Source organism: Canis lupus, chromosome 2 (genome assembly GCF_011100685.1).
Source record: "Canis lupus familiaris isolate Mischka breed German Shepherd chromosome 2, alternate assembly UU_Cfam_GSD_1.0, whole genome shotgun sequence".
Taxonomy (NCBI): domain Eukaryota; kingdom Metazoa; phylum Chordata; class Mammalia; order Carnivora; family Canidae; genus Canis; species Canis lupus.
The window spans coordinates 39269927-39280738 of record NC_049223.1 but is presented as its reverse complement, the minus strand read 5'-3'; the positions used below and the strand labels follow the sequence as shown (position 1 = coordinate 39280738).

The 10812-nt window shown below is 40.0% G+C and overlaps 1 long non-coding RNA gene across 1 annotated transcript in view; it reads left to right on the top strand.

Moving 5' to 3' along the window:
* The first annotated feature begins 1180 nt into the window (after positions 1-1180).
* LOC111094611 overlaps positions 1181-10812 on the top strand; it is a 40893-nt gene continuing 31261 nt past the window's right edge. Inside the window, exon 1 of the long non-coding RNA XR_005354986.1 lies at positions 1181-1262. This is a non-coding gene — a long non-coding RNA (uncharacterized LOC111094611). The remainder of the gene's footprint in view (positions 1263-10812) is intronic.

Below are 10812 nucleotides of genomic sequence, written 5' to 3'. Positions count from 1 at the left end.
CCAACTTAAACTGCCATGTGTAGTGCTCTTTGCTAGTGATAATGAATGATGATGTAGCTGGATCTCTGTTTCCCAGTGTCCCTACCTCCATACTCTATCTGCATTTTATTGACCACAGTTACCCAGGTGTGGGTAATGACTCACCAGTCATTGATAGCATTGATCTGATGGCAGGCCAGATCACACTCTAGGATTATTGGTCTTTTATAATAATAAGTGACTTTCACTGAATAGCATATTTTATGTTTAGTTCCTCCTTTCTTTCTTTGTCATGGTTTCCTTGAGATTAGAGACAGCAAGAATTATTGAAACACTGGATAGTGCTTCAGAAGGTTATGGTTGCAGCCATGGGTTCTATAACCATCTGTATCTTTGAACTTGAGCATATTATTTAAATTCTCTGGGCTGGGATTTGTCATTAGTAATGTCATGGGGTTGGATGTAATATTCTTACCTTCTTTTACAAAAATGCAGTGAATTTGATCTATCATATGCTCAGTGGTATGCGATACATAGGGACTTAGAAGGGATGGAAGAGAAGCATAAAACACAGTCCATGCTCATGAGTTGTATATATTCTCCTAAAGGGAAGGAGGGAATAATTAAATGACAAAATGAGCTGTTTTGGGATTATAATGAATGGTTAGCAGTTGAGTGGTCAGTGGATATGAAACTTTGTGTTAGACATTCATTTAAGGTCTCTTCAGATGATGCTATTAATGAATATGGAGTAGTCATGATAGGGCTGGGACAAACCATTCTAATGGGAGAAGTTATGCGCAGAAAGAATTTATACAGGTGGGGATATAGAGGGTGGGCATGCAGGACACAGTGACAAAATCTGTTCTTGGCAAAGAAATCAGGAGTAGAGATGATATTGGATAAACACATTGAGTTTGGCTTCTGTCTGGCATTTTTCACTATGTCTTTGCTTATAAGAAATCTGTTCTGTGGGTCAAATCTCATTTTTCCCTTCTCCTACTTCAACAGTTCTAAGGAAGGGTTATCAAGAGTCTGCAATGACATACTCAGAAGCTCTAGATGAGCATGGCAACTCTTTAGGTCCCAAGAGCACAGATGATGTATTGTGTGATCACAGTGGTGATTCATGGACTCACAACCTTTCATTTATGATGATACTTGGTGGGTGGGTGGGGGATAGTTCACACTGAGTTCACTACTAAGTCTTGACTGTATTCCTAGCTGCTGTGCTGGCATTCTCCCCATCCTTTTCCATAGAAAAAAAGCATATCAGACTGCAAGTAAGGACAAGTGGTAATGCTTACGAACTACATTAGTTCACGCCATTTTTGTATTCCCTTATAAATTTGGGTAATATAACCATTTTTTAGTTAATAACAATGATAGATCTCATTTTTTTTCGAGTGTTTAGTGTGTGCTAGGTATTATGCTAAGCATTTGAGGAAGATTATATCATTTAAGCATTGTAATAATCTCATAGGGTGGGGAGAGTTACGCTCATCTTTTCCATGTGCCTAATATTGTATCAAGTGTTTTAAATATATCACCTTATTTAATTCTAATCATGGCATTGTAAAATGTTTACTTTTACTATTGTTATCACCATTTTATAGACAGGGAAATGGACTGAGGAAGAAAAAGACTTGTACAAGCAAATGTTTTCCTGGTAGTAAGTAAGAATTGCGATCCAAACTAAGTTTCTATAACTTGAGAGACTGTGCTCTTACGCACAATAATATGACTAAAAGATCATGTGGAACACTTGATCATAACCTGAAAGTATGACTGACCCTGCAGTTGAGGAACACTGACATGGAGAATTGTGTCCTGTGATTTTAAGTTGCACTGAATGTTTCTAATTTGAAATCAGGTAATTGGAGGAGAAAAATAACTGGTAACACTAGAACCTCCAGCCTTGCTGAGCAATAGCATTTGCTATTTGGAATAATGACTAGAATAATGATATTTTTCCCTGATGATGTGGTGTGTGACTGGTCCTCAATTTATTTTGTGCAGAACACAGGTGATGCACTCAGATTTGCTGGGAGCTCATAGGTTGATGTAAAATGATGGGATGATCACTCTCATGTGACTTTCAGGCTCCTCCATCTGGTTAGGGACCCTGAATGAGTAATGTATCTTTTGATTAAACACTTTTATCCTAAATGTTGGGGCATGATGTTCACATGGATGGAATTAGGATTTCAACACCTACCAATGTGTGGACTGTGGGAGGAGAAGGATGGGACATGGCAGGCACCAAGTATCCATTGTGCAATAGGGGGAGTTATAAAATGGATGTTAGGTAATTAAAAAAAATGTAGGAGGCTTGTCTGACTACATGAACACAAACCTGTACCTGTGAATGAAATGGTATCATTCTTCCCAATTCCCTGCCTAAAAGCAGTACCAATTTGGGACAAAACTGACTTGTTCTTCTATGTTAAGTATCAAATAAATATTAATATAGTACCTATACTATGCAAGACATCATGCTCAGCACTAGGAAAACAGGAAGAAGATGTGGAGAGTTTCCTGGTGACTTTCAGCTACTGGTATGGCCTAGATAAATGTGTAATGACATTGATCATGTATGCTGGTTCTTCTGAAAGGAACAGGACAGAGTGTTAGGAGAGCACTTCATGGGAAGTAGAAATGAGAGTCAGGGAAGGCAGCCTCAGGAAGGAATATCTCCATTCAGCCTGAAACTTGAGTAGGAATTGACCAAGCAAAGGAGAGTTGGGTTGGGTAAGAGGCAGAGCAGAGAGGTGTCTTGTGTTGTCATGGTGGTGGAGGTTGTTGGGTAAGAAGGCAGAGGGGGAATACGATGGACAAGAAAGGGAACAGTAGAGATAGGCAGGGTCCACATGATAGAGGGCTTTGTCATTGTGAAGAATATTGGGGGTTTATTCTAAGAGCAATAAGGATCATTGAAATGTTTCAAGCAGGCATTTTGTAAAGCAAATTTCAGCTGGTGATAGAACATGGCAATGCTGATAGTTAGCTCCATCCATTCAACTCCAAAATGAATTATCTTTGGTTGGATTTCCTGGATTGTCTGCCTGAATTAGCTTCCTCCTTCAATTGCAGAAGATCCCATGTTTCAGATGTCACCTGGGTCCATGGGGCATTTTTGAACATAGGGACCTGACTAGTTGAGATGATGGGAATGTGACAAGAGCAAGCCTGAGGACTTGGTCCCCTCATGGTCTGGGTATTTTCCTTTGGTAACTCAGCAGTTTTACAGATGCATTCTGTATTCTAAACAGAGGATGGATGAGTGTGGAATGGCTCAACTAAGCACCAGACCAGCAGGGATTAGTGGCATATTTTGTGGCCTGAAAAGTGTAGCTTAGGCCTATGAGTCATGTTTTAGGGAGTTGTGTGTAGATATTAGCAATCCAGAATTGGGAATAGGAGTCAAGCCAGACTGACTTCTTGTCTGAATGTCTTGCATTAACCTTTATAGACCAGTGGACAGTGGAATAGGCATCACTCAGCTTTTAAATAAACCAGTATAATGCTGACCTTAAGATTAGGGGGTTGGCTGTTTATCTTATAGCTCTTCTCTTGACCGAAGGTTTTGTAATTTGGCCTTCTTGTTCTCTCTTTGTTTCTGGTTATCAGTAGTCTATTGTGACATCATGTAAAAATGTGAAGTCTTGCTACTTACATGAGTTAAGACACCACAAGCTGCTATAACAGATTCTTGGAGTATGGCAGTCTTGATATGAACTTTACCAGTCTCAAAATGATTCTGGGCCTACCACAGAATATTTGGGAATGACCCATACACTCAATTCTATAGAGAAATAGGGATAGTTACTATTTGGAAAAATTATTCTCTCAACTTAGTCAATTATTAATCATATGACAAAAGTCTCTTTTATAGAGGGCCCTCTTCTAGGTGCAAGGTAGAATTAGATAGAAACCAGGTGAGGTTCTGCCTTAAAACCCAGAGGAGAAAGGGAGAGAAAAATCAAGAGAGAGAGAATGTGTTGTTACAACGTGAAAGATTTTCCCTTGAGTATGGATGAGTGGTTAAGTGTCATGAAACTTGGTCAGCACCCCTCCATAGACAAAGGAAAATTTGATTCTGCTTCTTTCCTGTATGCTTCTGTATGAGATGTGAAGAGGTTCTTTCTTACTAATTTAGCATCAAGAGATAGATGAGTCCGTGGCTCACTATAACCAGTGTCCATTGACAGCTCTATTTGCTTTTCCTGATTTTAAATGGATGCAGACCATATGGTTAAATTATATATTCAATACACCCAATACTTGACTCCCCTTGTTATGGCTTGACAGTATCCTTAAACTTCAGTGGACCAAAAAATCCAATTGCACAATTATTGCTCTGACCAAGAGCAATATAACTACTGTATGAAATAAGGATTAGCTAGGATGACATAAGCAGGACCACACAGCACCCATGAATGCTATTTTTTTTTAGTAAAATTAAACTACTACAAACCCGGGCCACCTGGGTGGCTCAGTGGTTGAGCATCTGCCTTTGGCTCAGGTCATGATCCCGGGGCCTAGGATCGAGTTCCTAATCAGGGTCCCCACAGGGAGCCTGCTTCTCCCTCTGCCTATGTCTCTGTGTCTCCCATGAATAAATAAATTAAAAAAATAAACTACTATAAACCCTCTACAACCAAACTAATAATTTATATGGAGCATATATATGTATATCGATTCCTCTGCCCTCCCGCCCTGAAGTTTGCAAATTAACTCTTAGTGACAACTGTATGCATGATAATAATCACATTTTATACATTTCCTTGTTTTTTTCTGATGTCTTCACACTTTTCATAACACACTCTGATATGCATTTAGGACAGCTTGATCTTCACACCCCTGTAAGACTGACTAAATATTCTCCAATTTTATAAATAAAAAGGTAGAGGCACAGAGTAAGATGAGTCACTCAAGGTCCATACAGCTAGTAAGTTTCAGCCCTAGCGCTAGAATCAGGTCTTCTGACTGCACATTTTTAGCATGATGGTAAAAGCATGGAACTAAGATTGTTGCCTGGGATCAAGTCCTAGCTCTAGCACTACCAGCTACAAACTTGCTCAAAGTTTATATCCCCTCAAAAAAAAAGTTTATATCCCCTCAAACGCTTGGTTTTCTCAGTTAGACGATGGAATTAATTATAAAATCTATTTCTTGGGGGATCCCTGTGTGACTCAGTGGTTTAGCGCTTGCCTTTGGCCCAGGGCACAGTCCTGGAGACCCGGGATCGAGTCCCACATCGAGCTCCCTGCATGGATCCTGCTTCTCCCTCTGCCTGTGTCTCTGCCTCTCTCTCTCTCTCTCTCTCTCTATGTCTATCATGAATAAATAAAAATAAATAAATAAATAAATAAATAAATAAATAAATAAATAAATAAAATCTATTTCTTGACACATTTGTGAGGATTCAGCAAGTTGATGGGTGTTCAGTGTTTAGTGTTGTGTCCATCACCTAATAAGCACACGAACACAGGTAACACAAGGGCTGAATCCAGGTCTGCATTCCACATAGTTTTTTAGTATGGTCTAGATCTGTAAGTATGGCATGTTGAAGTTTCAGCAAATAAATAGGAAAACAAGTAGGGAAGCAGCACCATCTTAAAACCCTGTCTGCATTCAACAGCAGGCAACTTTCATTCACCAGAGCTGTTTTCCCCAGCAGGGACTGCTGGGTCTGCTTCCTTTTTTTCTTTCTTATTCTTTGCTGGCAAAGGTTTAGCTTTTCACACATCTTACAGAGCAAGCTGTGGTGATAGTTCCAAGTTGGCCCCATTTACCTTTGACTCCAGGGGGGTGAGTGGGGAACTAGACATTACCTGAGCATGCTTGAAAAGCTGGCAGCCTGAGCCTTGAATTGTACTTGCTTCTCATTTCTACCACTTGCCGCTCCACCAAGCTGTTACTTAAAGGGGCTTGGATGTTTTCTGAGTAAAAGTTTGCAGGTAACTGTGGTCAGTATACATGGGGTAACCCGATGCTTGCTTTTAGCACAAGTGTGGGACATACCTTCTTTAAGATTCTGCTCTCTTGAGAGAAGACTTAATGGTAGAAAAGTCATATTGTTCATATTTTAGCTAAACTGATAGAGTGTCTGGCATGTGTTACATCCAAAGTTGAATTTGCAGAAGATTGGGGGCATTTAGTGAGAAAGATTCCTGGGAAAATTGAAAGGAGGGATCCCAATATTGAGAATAAAAGTCCATTTTTCTTTGAGTTTCCTATAGTTCATTAATTGATTTATGCATTTATTTGTTCTTATATTTGACTAATAGTTGTTGATCAAAACACAATGGTGAGCAGGAAGCAATGACAGTACTTGTCTTTAAGAGACTTAGTTCATGGGATCCCTGGGTGGCGCAGCGGTTTGGCGCCTGCCTTTGGCCCAGGGCGCGATCCTGGAGACCCGGGATCGAATCCCACATCGGGCTCCCTGCATGGAGCCTGCTTCTCCCTCTGCCTGTGTCTCTGCCTCTCTCTCTCTCTCTGTGAGACTATCATAAATAAATAAAAATTAAAAAAAATTAAAAAAAAAAAAAGAGACTTAGTTCATTAAGAAGGAAGTAGGTTAGTGGTTGCCTAGGATTAGAGTGGTTGGGGGAAATGGAGACTGCTAATGAGTAAAGCATTTCTTTCTGAGATGATGAAGGTGTTTTAAAATTGAATGCGTTAATGGTTGCAAGATTCTGTGAATGAATTAAAAACTATTAAACTTTGCACTTTAAATGGGTGAATTGAACGGTATGCTAATTACATTCTAATAAAGCAGTTACTGGTATAATAGTTGCCAAAAGACCAGTGATGTTTGGTTTACTCCCTCTCTTGCTGTAATCTCTGTTTCTCTCTCTGTCTCCCTATTTCACTATTAAAAACCCCTGTGATTATTTTTTTTAATTTTTATTTATTTATGATAGTCACACACACAGAGAGAGAGGCAGAGACACAGGCAGAGGGAGAAGCAGGCTCCATGCACCGGGAGCCCGACGTGGGACTCGATCCCAGATCTCCAGGATCATGCCCTGGGCCAAAGGCAGACGCCAAACCGCTGCGCCACCCAGGGATCCCAACCCCTGTGATTATATTGGGCCCATTTGGATAATCCAGAATAATCTTCCTGTTTTAAGTTCAGCTGATTAACCTTAATTCCTTATTGCTGTGTAGCATAACATATTTAAAGTTTATAGGACATCTTGGGGGCTCATAACTCTGCATACCACAGAGGGAATGAGCAATTTTCTGGGTGGCCGAAAATGTCTACCCACCATCCTCCTCTTATAGATGGAAATTTGATATGGGCTCTTACACTCCCTTTCTAATAGATGAAAGGTACCTGAATCATTCTCTTCAATTATTTCATGATTATTTACTCCTCTTTGAATGTTGCCAGAGGTTACTGGAATGTGGAGAAACAGTCAGTAGAGAGACGGAATGATAGAGTTATATGTATTGTGGGAAAGGTAAAGAGGAGGCAGTCCCTATTTGTACTCTGAGGTCCAGAAGAATGTATGTATTTCACTTTGGATTAATAGAGACCTCAGAAGGTGGCCTGCAGCTTGTTTTATGTGCTCTTGCCCAAGGGAGGGCAATCTGTTGGGTTATCTATACCTGAACAGCAAGATGTTGTGGGTTGGGGTACCCAGGAGAGAGCTGGTGACAGTGAAGAGGTTGAACTGGGTTTCCTGGGCTGGAGGAATACTCACAAAGTGTAGCTCACAAGAATTTGAATCCCACCTACAAAGGGAAGCCTATCTTGTTGAAAGCCTCACAGATCAACAACCAGCTTGGAGGTGAGGGAACCTTACTCAGAGCTATAACATGGAGGATACGATATAGTCTCCACCCAACACCACAGGGAATAGGCCCCAGTAAGAAGGCAGGTGATGACTAGGCCACACCTTTCCCCTGCAAGTTACATCAAAAGAGCCAGGAATGTTTATTCTACCCTGGGAATGATAAGAGGAGGTGGAGAAGTTATTAGAAAAAAATATCATTAACTGTTTGAATCAATTTAAAATTGAAAATTACCATAATTAAAATAATTACAATAATGATAGCTAACAATTAGCACTCAGATGCTATACATTACTAGTGTTTTTTATGTATTCAATTAATCCTCCAAGAAATCCTATCAGTTAAGGTAACTTCATTCTATCTGTTTGACAGATGAGGAACTCAAGGCACAGAGAGGATAAGTAGCATGTCCCACATCACACAGATATAAGTGGTAGAACTGGACTTGAACCTAGGAAATGAGGCTTAATATTAACATTTTCATTAATCAAGATAAAAAGCTTCTGCACAGCAAAAGAAACAGTCAACAAAACTAAAAGACAACCTACAGAATGGGAGAAGATATTTGCAAAAGACATATCAGATAAAGGGCAAGTATCCAAGATCTATAAAGAACGTATTAACTCAACAGCAAAGAAACAAACAATCCAATCATGAAATGGGCAAAGGACATGAACAGAAATTTCACCAAAGAAGACACAGACATGGCCAACAAGCACATGAGAAAATGCTCTGCATCACTGGCCATCAGGGAAATACAAATCAAAACCACAATGAGATACCACCTCACACTAGTGAGAATGGTGAAAATTAACAAGACAGGAAACAACAAATGTTGGGGAGGATGCGGAGAAAGGGGAACCCTCTTGCACTGTTGCTGGGAATGTGAACTGGTGCAGCCACTCTGGAAAACCTCAAAGGTGTGGAAGGTCCTCAAAGAGTTAAAAGTAGAGCTACCCTATGACCCAGCAATTGCACTGCTGGGGATTTACCTCAAAGATACAGATGCAGTGAAACGCCGGAAAACCTGCACTCCAATGTCCACAATAGCCAAACTGTGGAAGGAGCCTCGGTGTCCATTGAAAGATGAATGGGTAAAGAAGCTGTGGTCTATGTATACGATGGAATATTCCTCAGCCATTAGAAACGACAAATACCCACCATTTGCTTCGACTTAGATGGAACTGGAGGGTATTATGCTGAGTGAAGTAAGTCAATCGGAGAAGGACAAACATTATATGGTCTCATTCATTTGGGGAATATAAAAAATAGTGAAAGGGAATAAAGGGGAAAGGAGAGAAAATGAGTGAAAATATCAGTGAGGATGACAGAAAATGAGAGACACCTAACTCTGGGAAACGAACAAGACATAGTAGAAGGGGAGGTGAGTGGGGGGTTGGGGTGACTGGGTGATGGGCACTGAGGGGGGCACTTGACTGGATGAGCACTGGGTGATATGCTATATGCTGGCAAATTGAACTCCAATAAAAATATATATACAAAAAATTAACATTTTCAAAGATTTTGTTTTAAACTTTGTAGTACATTTATGGGTATTAGTATAAAAATGTTTTCCTCAGTCATTTGAGTTCTATTCTTTTTGATTCATTTATACAACAAATATTTATTGAGAGCCAGTGTCTTTAAGGAACAGCTGAAGCAAGATAAGCAAGGGGGAGAGAGTTGTAGGTGATAAAGGAAGAGAGGTAATGGGCCAGACTATTTAATGTCTTGGAGCTTCTGGACTTCAGTTTTACTTACAATAAGATGGGGGAGCCTTGGGAAGGTATATAGCAGAGGAGTGATATGATTTAACTTCCATTTCAAAAGTATTACTCTGGCTGTTATGTTTAAAATAGCCTGCCCTGGGGGTGGAGAGGGTCAAGGATGGCATGCTAACAAGCCAAGTTAGGAAACTGTTGTAATGATCCGTGAAAGAAATAGTAATAGTAGGACCCCTGGGTGGCAGAGGAGGGAAGGAGACATGGGTTGAGTCTGGATATATTTTGAAGGTAGGGCTGATATGGTTAATTGATAAGTTGATTTTGAGATCTGAGATAAAAGAATGGAGTTATTACTAATTCTTTTTTTTTTTTTTTTTTAAGATTTATTTGTTATTTGGGAAGGCAGAAGGAGGGAGAGAGAGACAATACCAACAGACTCCCTACTGAGCATGGAGCTGACATGTGGCTTGATCTCATGACCCTGAGATCATGACCTGAGCCAAAATCATAAGACTAAGCTCGACTAAGCCACCAGGCACCCTTGGAGTTACTACTAATTTTAAGAGTAACTTAAAACTTGAAGTGCATCTCATTGGCATCAGAGCCTTTGATAGTTGAGGTTGTACTCATGATAATTCTTGTGAAGTATAGTTTCATAATAATTGGAAAAATGATTCCAGCAAAGATTTTTGATAAGGGCAAGGGCAAAAATAGAGTAAAGAAGATTTTTTTTAAAACATAGACTTAGGAGTGTGATCCTCATGTGAATGTCATGTTCATGTGTAATACTAGAAAAAGTATGAGAACCTCTGTTCTGTAGCACTATTAGGGGTGAAGCATCTTTCCTAAAACAAAACAAAACATACTTTGGAGTCCTAACTGCCAGTATCTTTCAATGTGACCTTATTTGGAGATAGGATCTCAACAGAGGTAATCAAGCTAAAACAAGGTCATTATGGTAGACCCTAATTTAATATGACTGGTGTCCTTATAAAAAGGGGAAATGTGAACACAGACAAGGACACAGGAAGAATTCCAAGTGAACATGAGGGTCACTAGGTGAGGATTCTATAGCCCAAGAAGCACCACAGATGGACAGTAAACCACCAGAAGTCAGGAGAGAGGCATGAGTCAGATACTCAAAGTCCTCACAAGAAATCAATCCTACCAAAATCTTGGACTTCTGTCCTCTGGAACTGTGAGTCAATAAATTTTTGTTTAAGGCACCCAGTCTGAGGTACTTGGGTGTGAAAGCCCTCACCAGTGAATACAAGGCTTCTGAATGAAGATGTTCAAGAAC